This window comes from Zosterops lateralis, assembly GCF_965231275.1.
Source record: "Zosterops lateralis genome assembly, chromosome: 3".
Lineage (NCBI taxonomy): Eukaryota > Metazoa > Chordata > Aves > Passeriformes > Zosteropidae > Zosterops > Zosterops lateralis.
In genome coordinates this window covers 18813691-18829840 of record NC_139764.1, presented here as the reverse complement: position 1 = coordinate 18829840, position 16150 = coordinate 18813691, and the positions used below count along the sequence as shown (strand labels likewise).

Sequence of the window (16150 nt, the reverse complement as noted above, 5' to 3'; positions counted from 1 at the left end):
GGGCATGTTTGTGCCTGGAGACCGGAGCCGCTGCCGGGAGCGCTCTGCCCCCCCCGCCCCATTCCACCTTCAGCCCTCGCCAGTTCCACTTGCTCAGAGTCATCCCCCCCCCCCCAAAAAAAAAAAAAAAAAAAAAAATCCAGCTTTGGAAAAAGCCGCGCCACACCACCCGGGGTTCAGCGGCTCTCGCCTCTCGGACAATTATTTAGAATTACTGGCCCGGGTGTGTGTTGGGGTGTGTGTGGGGGGGGTGGGGGGGTGGGGGAAAGAAGGGAAGGAGAATGATTTTTTTTTTTTTTTTTTTGACCGCTGACAGATCCTACCCGCAGGTTTTGCGCGTGTGTGTGCGTGTGTCCCTCCCGCCCAGGGTCAGGAGTGCGGGGAAAGTGAGGAGGCTGTAGCCGGCAGAGTTTGGGGCCGGGGTCCCGGGGTGGGGAGCGGGCGCTGCCGGGCGCGCGGCTGTGGCGGCCCGTGCCCCCCTCCTCCCCCCAGGCCGTGCCCTCACGGCGGCCCCCAACTGTCCCGGCCGCGGGGCGAGGGGAGGCCGCCGGGGGGGCCCGTCCGCGTCCCCGTCCCTCCCCCGCCCGCCGCTCGCTCCTTCCTGGAACACTTGTGCGGCCGGGCGGCGGGAGCGAGCGGAGCAGGCCCGGGGGGCGGGGGTCAGGGGCCGCCCCAGGCGGGACGCGCTCCGTGCCCGGTGCCGGGACCCGCGGGCGGACGCGCGCACACGCGGGCGGCGGGGCCGCGCGCTCCCGGCGCCAGGAGGGGCCGAGGAAAGTGTGCAAAGTCCGCGCACCGCCCGCTCCCTCCGCCGGGCACTCGGCCCGCCCAGCGCCGGCCGCGGGGAGCAGGGGGCGTCTGGGGGAGCGGCTGCTCTGGGGTCCCAGTGTGACCTGGCGGTGAGGAATTTTTTTTCCCCTTTTCTATTTTTTTTTAATTAATTTTATTTTTTCCCCTGGTCATTAATGCCGTGAAGGCATGACTGGTCTGGAGGTACATTTCGAAGTGCTGCAGGGGATGCACTCCGTGTGCTGGTTCTAGTTAATATGTTTTTTTGTGATCCCAGAGAAGAGAGGACTGCGTTTAAGAGATGACTAAATAATGGGGGAGGCAAGTGAAAATGAGTAGAATATAAAGGAGACGAAAATGAAGGTGAATGGTAGTGTGGGAAGGCAGGCATTGAGCAGCTTGGGTTTCTCTCCTCTAATTCTCCTCCTATCCTATACTGTACCCCTGTCCCACTGCGCCCTCACCCCCGGAATCCTGTCTTTTCATACTGTTAAGGATATTCTAACAGTAAACATAACAGCAGAAAAACAGATGACATCCCTCCCCCCTCCTTTCACTGTAACTGGGAGGGAAATCCAAGTGCCCTTTGTATAAACCCACCAAAGTTTTAGGCATTTATTAGCTACCCTGTTTAAAATACAACGTATAAAACTTGCTTGATACATTTCATTGTTACTTCCTTGTTTTATTTCAGAGGACAAAATGTTCTGGTGGAGCATGCCTACCCTCGCTTTCAGAATGGGAGTAGTTTACAATATAACCTACATTAGATTATACGTGGTGCGTGCGTTGCATTTCCACTGGAAATAATCAAAGACTCAGAATGATGAGGCGGCTCGTGTGGTTATGAGATCTCCCTTGTCTCGGGAGCACCAGGGTAGCTGGGGTTCAGCCTGCTGGGGAGGGGGGCTCCATGGTGTGAGGTGTTTCAAGTCTGTACAGGAATCTGGCAGCAGGTCTCCTTTTAGAGGACTTCAAAAATGTGCCGGGGGCAGGAGAAGGTAAACATGACATTCAGCGTGCTCATTATCAAAATAAGGAAAACAAATCGATTGCATTAACTGTCTGTGCAGTATCACGGTTACTCCACAGTATTTTGTCAGAAATTAAAAGGTTACCACTAGAGTACTATATCCATATCTCCAGCCTGGCACCACTTATTACTGCAATGGTATTTCAATATTAAGTGATCTTAGAGATATTTCGTCTTTCATTTTGAATCCCGAATTTGAATCAGCATTAGGATGTCAGGGCTGTGAGATAAGGTATAACAAACTAAGTAGACAGCTGAAGGGCTCCTGGTGAAGGTGTTGCAGAGAAGGATATCTTGGGCCGTTCGCAGTAACCTTGTTTACAGGAACATTTCAATTGCAACCTGAATTTCAGCGAGAGGCTGCCTGGACTGATGCCTGTGTGTCTGAAACCCATCATGAGTGTCTTTTGCACTCTAAACCTTCCCTCTGCCTTCCTTGCATAATCGTCAAAACTTTTCTGGAAGGTTAGGATGATTTTCTGATATGAAAATTAAGATGTTTTCCTAAGAGGAACACTGCTCTTTGAACTCGTGTACATTAGCAACAAAGTATTCATGAGGTTTGATTTTTTTTTTGGTTCTCTGATGTGTCAGGATCAGTAGTTGCACCAGTCTTTTTAACTTCATGAATATGGCTTTGATTTATTATATTTTAGCCTCGGTGGTTTCAAATGTATTTTGCAGCACATGAAGTCGGTTCAAGTCAGAATGTAAGAAAGAGGCATATAGTAACAAGGAACAGTTTTGTAGAGATCTGCTAATTTTTTGTTTTCTTTTCCTAAAGCTGTTCCAGGAAAATCACGTGAATTTAGCGAGTGGGTGCTAAATGCCAGCAGCCACATTGATGAAGAAAAATGCTGTTGAAATACTTTGGAATAATAAATAGGATATGTAATGGTCAACCACAAGATAAACATTTTACACGGTGTTTTTATGGCTCTAAATTGGCTGCATTGTAAACCAAGCTCACTACTCTATTAAGACATCAGAGTTTTCAATTATTTAAGATTTTCAGTCAGGCCATCTAATACAGTCTTCATCATCCCCATCAGAAAATTATGCATAAGGTTGTAACTCCTTGTTGTTGCTATGTGAGGGCTTTGTTGTGGATGGGGGTTTAATTTTGACTTATCAGGACAAATATTACAAAGCATGCACACAGGAAAAAAATTATATGGAAATAGCCCCTATCCTACAAAATGAGGATAGTTATGGTACTGAAATGTACCTAATACAATTTGAGATCCACTCACTAAGAAACCTTGACAGTATCTGCCTTGCAGGTACCGTGCATTTGGAAATACTATATCTCCATTTAAATGCAGATCTTCAGTTTTCTCCAGGGGGCAGTTGGCAAATCTTTCGATTGAACCACTGGTACTAGAAAAACTAACTGAAGATTTACCCATGAACAAGAGACCCTTTCAAGTCTGCTTTTTTGAAATAATGATTATAAAATTTCCTAATATTGCAATTTTATATTGATTTTGAATGCCTTTTCAGAAGTCACAGAGAAGGAATAGTGCCTTTTACTCAAGGTAGGCCAATGTCTGCACGCTTGTTTAGCAATCCTAACAGAAATAACTGCTACAAATAACTTCTTTGTTTTTACACGGGTATTGTGTTTGCATGTGAGTTTTGTCAAATGGACAGAGCAGTCTTGCTTTGATTTTGACCTAGATTCCTCCTGATTATTCCAACACAGCTAGTACCTGCTTATTTCCCACTGTGAAAATAGGAGAACAACTGTTGATGGTATCTAGCTGGGGCTGCATGGGCAGTAGGCACGCATGTCCAGTCCTCTCCCCTCCTCCTCCTTGGCTTCCTTAGTAATGGATAAAATAACACTGCGGGCCAAAGAGGGTGCAAGCCTGTATTTCCCCTCCTGTGAATTTTCATTCTTTGAGAGTTTGATGCAAAGGGGGGGGGGGGGGGGGGGGGGAAGGGGGAGAGGAGGGAGTAGAATGAGTGAATTTATTTCTGTCTCCCTATTTGGCATGCAAATTTTGCACCCTTACAGGGATGAACAGGGCCATAAAACAAGTTGCACGTCCACCTTACTCCATATTTGCTGGAAACTCAGTGTCAGCAGGTGCCAATCCTCCTTAAAGGGAGGATTGTACCATCTAATTTCTAGCCCAGTTTTCTTTCTTTGTCAGCTCTTTAGTTTGCAGTGTAACCCAAGAATTGAATTAAATGCCCAGGACATGGGAAATGGCAGCTCCCTGTTTGGGATACAGGCAGCACAAACTACCTGAAGCAGGGCAGACAGTAGCTCCTGATCTTTTCTATGCTGGGGGTAGTCCATGCACTCACTCTGTGCATTCCTGTCTTCCCACTGTGGGCAAGGGTGCTTCCTGAGGATGCTGCCCTTGTGCCTGTGCCAGAGCCACGAGACTGTGGAAATACCATCCGTATTATGCTTACCTGTTAATGGCATATAACCCACTGGCCTCAGTACCCCAGAGACAACGTGCACTTCAGCCTTTGCATGGGGTTCAGGCAGATCTGCAAAGTCCAATCCTACATGCACCACCGTTAATGGCAGAGCTCCCATTCAGCTTAATTGATATTCCTGTAAACATCTGCAGGTTTCTGTTTCTAGTGGAGGCTACAGCTGGATGGACTTCCTAAAGGGATGTTTCGCATATTGAGGTTGAAAGGGAAGTCTAGCCTGATACATTAACTTATCATCTGTGTCATTCTCTTGACATCAGTTGGATTACTACAAGCATAAATGACAAGGAGATTAGGTGCAAGATCTTCACACACACATCCTTTTTTTAGCATGTTGATCAGTGGAGATGTTACTTCTCTGAAAACCTTGTTCTAAGTCAAGCCCAGGCAAGCACAAACCTGTGCATGCATATACAAGTGGAGCAAGGCCTATCTTTATAATACATTTTTGTCCTGTAATATCTAGGCAAGATCTCTTATTATAACTCGACCATTAGGGGAAAGAAAATGGAACTTTTCTCAAACAGCTTTTCTGTTGGGGAATCTAGTGGCAGTTGCTTTGAAGCATGTGTAATTGATTATCATACATTTATTTTAAAAAGGAGACATAACAAGGAATCTAACATGATGTTTTGGAATATATCTTCTCCCCACAATGTTCTTGAGGGAAATGTAAGGTTGCAGGCATCATTTCATGCCCTGTATGTTTTTGAACATAAATCAAAGAAATTGTTGGAGAGTTATAGATGTTCATAGCAACTGTAGCTATAATAAACACATGCAGTATATATTTTCCAAGCTATTTTGTATGGGTGAAAAGCTGAAGCTGGCGTTTTGTACGAACAATTCAACTTAATCACTGAAAATTTATTTCCTAGTTAGGGTGGTTTACCAGCGTAGCATGAAGTTGTACACCTTCGTTTAAGTTCATCTGGTTATGAAGGCTCAGTTAAAATTGGAAAAGAATTTAAATTGGATCTAGATACCCTGAATGAGTTATTCCCAACGTCAAATTCATTGTGATGCCTCCATGGTCATATTTACATCTGTATTATCACTTATATTGGTTTTGACACATTCTGGATATTTAAGAGAGCAAATAAAAGATAAGAACAGTGTGAAAGCACAAACAATTTTAATTGTACTCATAGCACAAAATATGAGCATATTTAATACAATGGAACAGAGAATCTTGAATGATTGAGTAGTGCAGAGCTTCTAATGGGAACAGCAAGTAGCTTAGGCATACACAGTTCCCGATGATTGTATTAGTTTTGGTTTAAAGTCGTGATAGATGAAAAGGAAAAAGCAGCTATTATGGATGAGTTTCAATGAGAAGAATATAGCCACTCATTTTGTGATGATGCAGAACATGTTCCATATGTTGATTAGGATCTACATGCACTTAAAAGGAAAAAAGAAAATCCAGTAGTCACAATTATTATGTGTATGGATAGACTGAGGAAAGGACACATTCAGGATCTGTGCAGGAATCAGGTCTAGATGAGCAGTTTTAGACTTAATATTTAAGCAAAGTCCTAAGTGGGTAGGGTATGTTTCTTGGAGTCTCTGTGTACTATTGGATTCTGAGATTGATAATTAAAACTGATACTGCTTATTGAAAATTTTGAGACTAGCTGAAAAATGGGACTTTTAAAAAAATATCACTGTGTTTCTGCTGGACTTCTGTTTCCTTGTGGGTACCTTCAATTGCTCCTCTTTAATTACAAGAGCCAGAAATCTCTTCTTAAATGAGAAAGCATATCTCTTATTACTTGGCTGCTGGAAACAAGGTTTTAAAATCTAAAACAAATATTCATATAAAAACTGAGAATTCGCTCTAGTTTAGTCATTTATAGCATTAGCTATAAGTGTCTTCTTGATGATATATTTGAATTTTAAGGCTGTCATGAATTGAACAAGCTTTCTAAATTGTTACTAGTGACAGACATCAGGAAGACAGGGCATGGCCCATCTTTGACACCTGTACTAGTTTAGACTTTAGAAGAGCAGTCGGTGGGGTTGGGTTGGCTTCCAAGGGCCACCCTTTCCACTGGGGATAGGAGGGATGGAGACCTAGAGCTTCTAACATCATGTAAGCTCAAGGTCAGCCTTCCCTTCATTTCTCTCCTAGCTCTTGCTCCCCATCTCCCTGAACATATTTCTGTGGTCCTGCCTTTAATAGCCAGACTACTTTACCCTGCCCTCTGAATGTTGGAAAGTAGGCTTTGAATTATCACTGTTTTCCTTGCTGGATACAATGCTGTGAAAATAAAATTCAATTAGAAAATCAGAAAGGAGAGAAAAGGGAAGTCAGTGTGCTGCAGTTTGAGGTCTATCTGGGAAGACTGGGAGGAGAAAGGTTTTCCAGTTCCAGTTTGTCCCGTGTTCAGGACCTGTGCATACTTTTACAAAAGAAGATAGCTGAAGGAGCTGTGTCCCTGTATCTGTATTGCCCAGCTGTGGCAAGAGGGCATGGTTATATAGGAGAGGCAAGGAGGAATGGAGTCAAACTCGGAGGGGATGTCCTCCAGCCTCAACAAGTGACATAGGTCTATGTGGGGTAGGACTGCTGGATATGGTGGTGTTACTGCTCATGTAGCATTCAGAAGTCTCAGCTTTTTGTGCTGACAGTTGGGTATTTAGAGGCTGTTGAGGAGGAAACTTCATTCACCGAAATTCCTGCTTCCACTGGGATTTTTTTTTTTTTTTTGCTTGTCTTAAATTAGTGCCTTGAGTTTCATCTGGCAAAAAGATCTTGTTTTATTCTGTGCTCAATTTCCAACAGAGAAAAACCCCTCTTCTGCTATACTAGAGTCAAAAGGGACCAGGTGGACGAGTGCTGTGAGTGAGTTATGTGCGGTGTGGGCAGCAGGCTGGGCACTGGAGCACAGAGAGCAGACGGTTCAAGGTCACTCATGGCCCTTCCTATGGCACATCTGGGAGCAGGATGCACAGCTGTGAGCTTTAGTCCTTTACTTTTCTCCAGCATGCAATCCCTTTCTCACAGCTTGAGCAACAGAGGGACAGAAGCTGCGCTTTTGCAACATGCATTAAATGTGGTGTTTAGGCACGGAAAGGTGAGGCGATGTGTTGGAGGTGACGCCGGCAGACAGTGAGCCCTGCCTCACAGCCAGGATTTTGAGTCGCTGCCTTGCAGTGTCCCTTGAGGGACAAGAGCAAGATTAAAACTGCTGATGCCACCACACACTTTCATTTCTCTGGTGTGACACAGTCCAGGGGTGGACAGGATCCTTCTCCCAAAAGAGAGACAAATTTGGTAGAAATGCATGCTGAATCAATAGGGTTACTCTTCTGGTAAATGGTGCCTACTTTTAACAAAAATAATTTTGGATGTTTCACTCGTCAGATTTTGCTTTTTCTTACTTTTTTTTATTTGAAGGGAGGTGAGGACATGAACTATGAGTGTCTCAGAAAATTGGGCCACAAGCCCTTACACTTGTTTGTGCTTGTGAATTAGTGTGTGCACATGTGTGCAACGTGCATACACAGGCTTGGATGTTGTGTGTGCACAGGATCTCAATTATTTTGCAGTTTGAATCACAGAGCATGTTGTCTTGATGTACTGTCAGTTTTGGTTTCTGCCCTTTGGAATAAAGTTCAAAATATTAAAGAAATAACACGCAATATACTGGTAGCTAGAGTAGTCATAGTGCCTGAGGGGAAAAAAGGGTGGTGATTAATCTGTTTTACAAATACCCAGGAAAAAAACCCTCAGATCCTCCTAACCAAACCCTGCAATGGTGCACTTTTAAAAGAGATTCTTATAAATTTTGTTTCTGAGTTTTTGTGGCTATCCTGGAGAGAAAAGTAGGTCCTGTTTGGGAAGCAGCATGCAAGCTCTATGGTCATGCTCTGACTGAGTGCCAGGGGAATGTGTGGTCCCAGTTGCTCTTTGGAGAATCACCCTGGGCTAAATGGTGAAACAACTACATCTGAATTAATTATTGATAATTCCTTAACATCAAATATGAGGATGTGTTTGGAGTATTTCTTCCCAGTTAAGAGTTGAAATAGTTCTAGCAGATGTATTCTTTTTAATTGTTGCTTTTCTAGTCTTACTAGTTTGCTTGGACAGCAGTAAGAGCTGCAGAAGCTGGTGCAGCTTCTGCCCATCCCTGGTTTGGTTTCGGAGGGCCAAGGCAGGAGCTAAGGGGGTACTAACAGAGATTTGGAGCCACACAGAAACCTTGGTCAGAATACCAAACTTTGCAGAATTTGGGATGTTGTGCTCCATGATTTTAGTCCAACAGGGACCAGACTGGATCCGACTCTAGATAAAAAACTAAATGAAAAGAACGAGCCACCTCCCATTCCCAAAATATTTCGGTTTGTACTCTGTATCAGAAAAAAAAAAAAAAAAAAAAAAAAAAGCACCGAGCAGTGCGTGACTGATGCAGGGCAGGCTCAGGATTAATTTAGGATAAACAGGATGCCTGTTGCACTTAATTTAGAAATTCTAAGGCAGAAAATGCTTTTGAGCACAGCTAACAGCTTCTCATCTGCAAATGCCACAATCAAGACAAAGCAAAAGATATTGTGGCAAATTCTGCAGTTCACAGTCCTGACACAGTCAGAACCTCCTATTACAGTGAGGGAGACGTTCGCTTTTTTCACGGCTGCCTGGGATGCAGGATTTCAGAGTGGCAGTAATAAAAATAATACAGTAAATATACAATTTCAAAAGTCATGCAGGACATGCAGCAAACGCCGGTGGTTTGAACTGGGTGAAGTTGTCAAAGGTTGCTTTGCTCTCCAGAGCCTGGCAGTAGCTCCACTGAAATGTGATGCCATTGGTTTTCAGCAAAGGTTTCTTTCTGCAGGGCTGCAAACAGAGATCAGCTGCTACTGTGTATACACAACTAGGGAGCAAATCAAGCAGCACATTTAAGCAGCCTTTTTAACCCTGAGACTTTCCAAGATTTCTTCTTCATGCAGGAAGTTTCCTTCATATTGTCAGCTGTAGCACTTTGCTCATGTAATGAGATCAGAGCTAGGATCACTGCTGCACAGTAGAAAGACTTCCTTAAGACATTTGTCCTTGAAACTGCACCAAACTCTTGGAAGAACCCAGAACCTGTAAGTATGTATGATATAGGCAACAATAGCACAGTGCAAAGCTGCAATCAACCATTATACGATATCCGATTAGCAGAGCAGGAGGGATTTCTTTTTTCGGATGTTATGTTACATTCATTTTCAATTTGTTCTAAGGAAACAAATCAATTCGGGCTTCTGATACAGTGACTTTGCAGTAGATGAGCTAGTAGTAATATGTTTGATTTAACTATTTGTTGCTGTCATGTAGCTTGTGGGACAAATATTGTAGCCATCAAACTGTAAAGAAGTTTTCTTATGTTTTTAGGCATTTTTAGAGGATTTGGGGGGTCCATCTTGCAAATAAGTTTCTCTTTGCTCTTTGATTTTGGCAACCCCACCCTACGCCAAACTATAAATAACAAGGCAAACGGAATTAGTCCGTATTGTTCTTAGGTGGCAATAAAATATATTTGTTTGCAGGCTTAATTTAGTCGTTAACAATGTTGCTCTGTTTGGGGTGTTTTTTGTCTTAATTGGATTCTACTCAAGGCTGTCTATTTTGTGTTTTACTATCTTGTCTGTGTCTGTTTAAGTTACTTTGCTGGGACTGCAGTCTGGTTAAACCTGTGTTTAAGCACTATTTATATTCTGAGCACATTTCTGGTGAAATAAGTGTTTGAGATTTTTATTTTTTTTGAAGCCTTGAACAGTATAGTTGTATTAGCAGTGAGCGCCAGAGGAGGCACAACATGGATGAATGTCAGACATAGACCTCATAACCCAAGTCTTCCCCATACTGAGTCTGACCCAAACGTGTCCTCTTTGGCAACTGCAACTAATAAATGCCTTGAGCTCCCTTTCAATAAATTTTTCATACGCAGCGATACTTCTGTTTATCAGATTAATTTCTCCCAGGTTAGCCTGATTGATAGCTGGATTGTGGTTTCTTAAGAGCTTTCTCCATGAAACCCCACTGAAGAGCTGCATTCCATTTAACCAGTGAATGTAAAAACTGGTAACCATGGATTCAGCCACCACTAACTGTCGAGAGCAATGACTTGTTGTAAACAATACAAATGAGCCAGGATAGCAGAAGCAACCAGACATGAAATTATTTTAATAGAAATTACGGTAAAGGTCACGTGATACTGTATTGGCTTGAATTCAGCGTTAAAGGGAAAGTCTTTCGCTTTTTCAGGTTTGATTTAAATGCACATCTCCACTGGCTTCACATCTGTGTGAGACCTCCAGAAGGGCAAATGAAACAGTTCTTTGGAAAAGCCTCTGCTTAATTGAACATTGTGACTTAGGCCCTGATCCTGAAAGGGTAGGAATAGCTACAGTATATGAATAATCAGTGGGATCATTCCATACTAAAAATTAATTATGTTTGGAGGATTCAGACCTTGTACATAAGTTAATAAGAAAAAAATATATTCTCAAGAAAAAATAGCCTGTCACTAAAGGTAAATAATGGAAATGCAGGTTTTACTGGTGGTCTGTGGTTTGACTGGAGATTTTTGTTTGCTTGTTTCAATAACATGAAAAAAGTTACATTTATCCCTTTGTTTTTAAATGTTATGACTTTTAATTTCTTGTTCAATGTGCCTCAAATCCTTTTCCTGAATTATAGCCTTTCTTTTGGAAAACTGGTAAACCATGGTGTCAGCTATTATAATATGGCATGATGATAGGCACATGCAGATCGCATGAGCAGTCGTGTGTCTTGTCTCAGGAATTTCCATCCCTACAAAATCTTTGCTGACTCCCAGCTGTCACATGGCTGTCACTCACAAATTCTAACCATAACCAAATCCTCCTCGCCTGGGCATGCGCTCACCAAACCTCTCCACGTACCCGTAGACACAGGCACCAATGTTCCTGCTTAAGCACTTTCTCTGCATAAATGCATCTTCGCTCCAAGCCTGCTGCATTCCACTAATGTTTTTCCCTTAATTTTTTTCCTGGGTGCTACTTCCTTGATGTGCCTTTCCTTTGTAAGGAGGAACCTGGAACGGGAACAGTAGCCAGTAAGAAATGCAAGCAAAATTAAGTTTGTGCGTTATTTAATAAAGCATTTCAAATTGGTGTGAATTTAAATTCACAACTTTCATGGCCCCTAAACTTCTTCAAGAAAATTAACCCTTTCTGCTCCATAGACAGAATACTGTAATGTACACTGTTTGCAGTTACTGACTTACTGTTTTGTATATTAATATTTTGTGACATTTATATAATTTGGAAGACTTAGATTCTGAGAGTCCTAGGCTGGAACTTCAGTTATTTTTATTCTTCTAGGTTATTTCTGTATTTCATACCTGTCACATACATCTGTGTTGTTTTACCAGTAATTTTGATTTATATATTTTTCAACCAGAAGTATTTCAAACAATTCTCATCAGTCTCTTACAGCTGACTAGTCTTAGCCAAGCACAGGTTACCACTAAAATGCATAAATAGATTCAGGACAAATCTTACTTTCCCTGTTCTGAGCTGCCTTGCCAGCCAAGGGGGCAATTGTTTGTGTGAGTCGGGAAGTTGAGATTTCATTTATACATAGATTAACAGCAGGCAGAAATAGACTGACTTCTGTTGAAAAGATAAACTTCTGAGAATTAAAGAGGATTTAAACAGGAATGCTTGGGTGGGGGGGGGGGAAGGTGGGGGGAAATGCCAAATTGCAAAAAAATTTCAGTTGTTTGACTTTGTCCATGTTAAGAGTGTATTGGCGTCCTCCTGTATATCAGACCTTGTCAGTATATTAACATTTTACCAAAAGGGAGGAGGTGGCTGGACAGGAAAGATACCACCTTGACTTTGCGTCTTTATCTTGGAAAGAATCCAGAATGAAAGTAAAATGCAGGTGAAAGCACAGTGAGACTCCAGACCAATATCCAACAAAATCAGGGAAACCACACTGGCCTTCTTACCATGAGCTGATTACAAAGCATCGGTAATTTCTTCACCCCTTGAAAAGCAGGTGGGGGCTTTATCAATCATTGAGCCTGCCAGAGGAAACCACATTTCAGTCTGGAGGGGATAATGCAGTGCTCAGGAAGGAAGGAGTGCATCATGACTCCATGGACTTCAGTGGCGTGAGAGAATGGGCAATTTTCCTCTGCTTAAAGTATCTTCGGCATCTTTACGATCTGTGACACGCATGTCCTTATTCTACTCTCCTGTATCTTGCATCAAGTACTGATTTTGTAATGCAAAATTTGCAGGAGTTAGTGAGTGAGCTGCCAGGACTCCTTGCCCATCTGCAGATGACTGGAAGAACTGGGAAGCAGGTCCCCTTGTTTCTCCCATGGTTTATAAAGGTCAGATGCTGGTTGATGGGCAGCTGCAGGAGAATTTTCATTTGAAGCAGAGCTCTGGGAACATGTATTTGAATCCCCAAAATGGAGACCTCAGTGTTTTAACCATAGAGAAATCTCAGTGGTTGCATGCAGTTATATGTTGCAGTACATACCTGGAATCTGGCAGAAATATTTACCATTAAAATAATTTGTAATAATTAATAATATCTGTTTTGTAATAACAGTACTTAAGAATAGTAACATTAAGTTTTATTTTATTGTTGTAATTCTATTTTACTTTTATGCCAAGATGACTTGTATCAATAGGATATGAAAATATATAAAATATATAAAATATGAAAATATTTTCGTCTATAAAAAAAATAATATTTGCAGTCCTTTCAATTAAATTTAATGGGGGTAAGTACAGGCACCATTAAAAATTTAAAAATGGATTTGTGACATAGAGGTACAAGGTGTAGGGTATGTAGGGTAAACTGTTATCCACATCCACTCACACTTTACTTCATGGTTGAGACAGCCAACAGCACTGCAGGTAAGTGAGAAATAAATAGGTAACTTCTGCCAGATGGATTCCTGACTATTAGAAACTGGATTGAAACTACTTAATTCCATGGAGCATGGCAAACCAGTTGGTCACTGAATAACAGAATATTGTTCTTTGAACTATTAACTCTTTGTAAACATTACAGTGTTTTACAAATTTCTGCTCCTTTCTAGTTAAACCTCTTAGCTGGTGTGGGTAAGTGAGGTGTTTTTTTGAGGACTTCTGTAGTCATTTTGTCTTTTGAACATTTCCAAATGTGCTTCTTCCCACGAGCTATTGAAGACCCATGATTTATGGGTTATAATGTTCTCCAGGTTAGCATAACTGTCATAGGGTCTAAAGACAGGACTGTGATCTGTATCAGCTGCATTAACTTTCTGTTAACTTTCTGTGACTAGAACACATCTTTGATTATTCTGCATTATTCCTTTGTACAAAATAAAATTATTCTCTGTGCAATTTAGTTTTAACAGAACCAGACTCTCACTGACCATCAGCTTTTGCATGCATAGACTCTCTCCTTTCTGGCAAGGCTTTAGGCCCAGATCCACAAAAGGATTAGATGCTTTAAGTGGGACTTAAGTGGGATTTAGGCATTGAAAGCCCAAACTGAGATCCTCAATATCCCCACTGAACTGCCACCTAACCTTAGAAGTTGCCTAACCTGTGTGAGTGCCTACGTTTTCAATATCCAGCTTTCCCAGGTGGCCAAAGATCTGCTTTGGATATTCTCAAGCACTTCCATCCTGACAAGGTTGAGCCTCCCTGCTCCCATCTTTCTCCTCACATCCCAGTGGACTTCAGAAAATGCAAACTCTTGTTGCAAAATGGTGGATTTCTGTGTGTGATAGCTCTCACTTTCTCCAGCTGTGTCCTTGAAGGAAAGGACCCTTCAGTAGGTTTCTTTCAGGAGCAGCCTGGGAACCTTGAAAAAGGTATCAAAACTAAAAAAATTGAGTATCACTGCTTAAAAGTAGAGGTCCTAGACATGAAGTGGGGCTACAGATGAGCATGGCCTTGGCCTTCTGCTGCTGGCAGCATTGCATTGTTCTTGCTTGGCAATGGCTGCTCCTGGCACAGGAGGCACAGGAGTGACTATTAGGGCTGAGGTCTCCATGGCACAGGCACAGCACCTGAAAGCTGGGTACTGCAATGTGAAATCAGCATTGCTCCCAGAGGTTTTCTTGGAGAATCCAGGCCCTGGTGTTTTGTAACCAGTAGCACTATTTGTATTTGTAGCAGTGTTTGGAGGAAGAGCTCTTTTCTGCAAGAAGTCACTTAGGGTTTCGCCTGACTATGATACATGGTGGCTATTTTGTTTTTTGAAAGCCATACTTATTGGGGTGTTCTATGTGCACACCCAGAAATAATAACCACTTTTTTTAGGGCTTCAGTCTCAAGCATTTCTGGAGCTGTGGCAGGATTGATAGCTGTCTCGCTCTGCGGAGGCCAAAGCAAATGTCTTGTTACTAGCAGAGTAAGTGGTCCTGTGCCATCACTTATTTCTCAGCTGTACTCGTGACATTTCATGTGTTCTCAGCCATGTCTGTTGTTTGTTTAAATCCTGCTCAGTTCCTTGATTTATCAGTTTTCTGTAGACTTTTGTTCGAGTAGTCCCAAATGCTATCCCATTTCAAATAGATGCATCCTTATCAGCAAATAGTCTTTCATCAATAGGTTTAACTCTTTCACGTAACTCTGCATATGTCCACTTTGACCTTCTCTTCTTTAAAATACTGACTTTTTAATATTTTTTTAATGAGGACAGTATTTAGGAAATCTCTTAGAATTTCTTCTGTATCATTCTGTGTTTTTGTGACAAAGTACCTTTTATTCACATTATTAGATAGGAATATTTTTCCTTTTCTCTTCTTTTCTCTTTTTTTTTTTTTTCTCTGAGAGAGAGAATTCTTCTCAGGGAATCCCTAGTTTTTTAGTTAGTCAAAGATAACCAGACTGCGTGCAATCTTAGTATTATTTCTTGCTGCTTTTGATTTATGGACCTGTGTACAATCCTGAAAACAGAAATACAGAATGTAGAACATATTTGTATAGAAGTATAGCCTAGAAATTTTAAAAGCACAAAAAAGATGTATTTGTAAATGTAGAAACTGCAATCATGAAAAGCCTATTTACAATGAATAACCTTAACATGTAATAACAAGTGCAGTGTGTGTTCCTTAAAAAGCTTAGAAGTGTTTATATACAGGTAGGTAAAATTTGTAGGACTGTCTATGATAATGACACCTTAATAGCTAAGGATATTATTAATGCATTTTTAAAACTGATTCAAGGAGATCTGTTATTTTAATGGAGAGTGTATGTTGTAAATTAACCTGTAACTTTCAGTCCTCTCACTTTGTGTTTTCAGAATAGCATGCTTGAATTGTTATACATTTATTTCGGCATTTTAGTTCACCCAAACATTGTGAGCATTAGTTCATCATACATCATGAACATATGACTATTGTATGGAACCAATTTTAGGTATAGGAAGTTCAGCAAGTATTGTGCCTTGGTGGTTGCCAGATCACTTGCATGCTTGCTAAATCCTATGCACAGTGCTTCCGTTTGCTGGGTTACTCATTGAGCTTTTAATAGTCAACTTAATTTTAGTTAAGGTTCAGTTTAGTACCTCTTGCAATTAGTGGAAAATATTGCCAGCATTCATCTGGTAAACCCTATTACTTATGAAAGGCAGACACGGGGTATGTGCAGAGGTAAAACATAACAGATCGATTCTGGTGGATCCCATCATGACTGGCCTTTAAGAGTAAATTACAGAACATTTTAATCATTGGGGGTAACCTTGCAGAAAATGGAATCTCAAGGTGCATGTAGGAGGAAGTTGGGTCTCCCTTGCTCACCAACGCTCCCAACACAAACAGCAGTTCTGTGCCTGGGGTCCCTGGCTGCCTGTCAGGCCGTGGGCTTTGCATCAGT

General features: G+C 41.8%; 1 protein-coding gene across 39 annotated transcripts in view; it reads left to right on the top strand.

Moving 5' to 3' along the window:
* Nucleotides 1-16150, top strand: part of ESRRG (estrogen related receptor gamma) — a 393084-nt gene that overhangs the window by 20141 nt on the left and 356793 nt on the right. For 2 of the 39 annotated variants that reach the window (XM_083857958.1, XM_083857941.1), the window contains exon 1: nucleotides 609-899. The exons of 33 other annotated variants lie outside the window; for them this stretch is intronic. The gene's annotated coding sequence lies outside the window, so the exon portion shown is untranslated. Of the gene's footprint in view, nucleotides 1-605; nucleotides 900-16150 lie in introns of those variants that run through there. 4 more of the 39 variants (XM_083857957.1, XM_083857962.1, XM_083857956.1 and 1 more) reach the window with 4 other exon arrangements.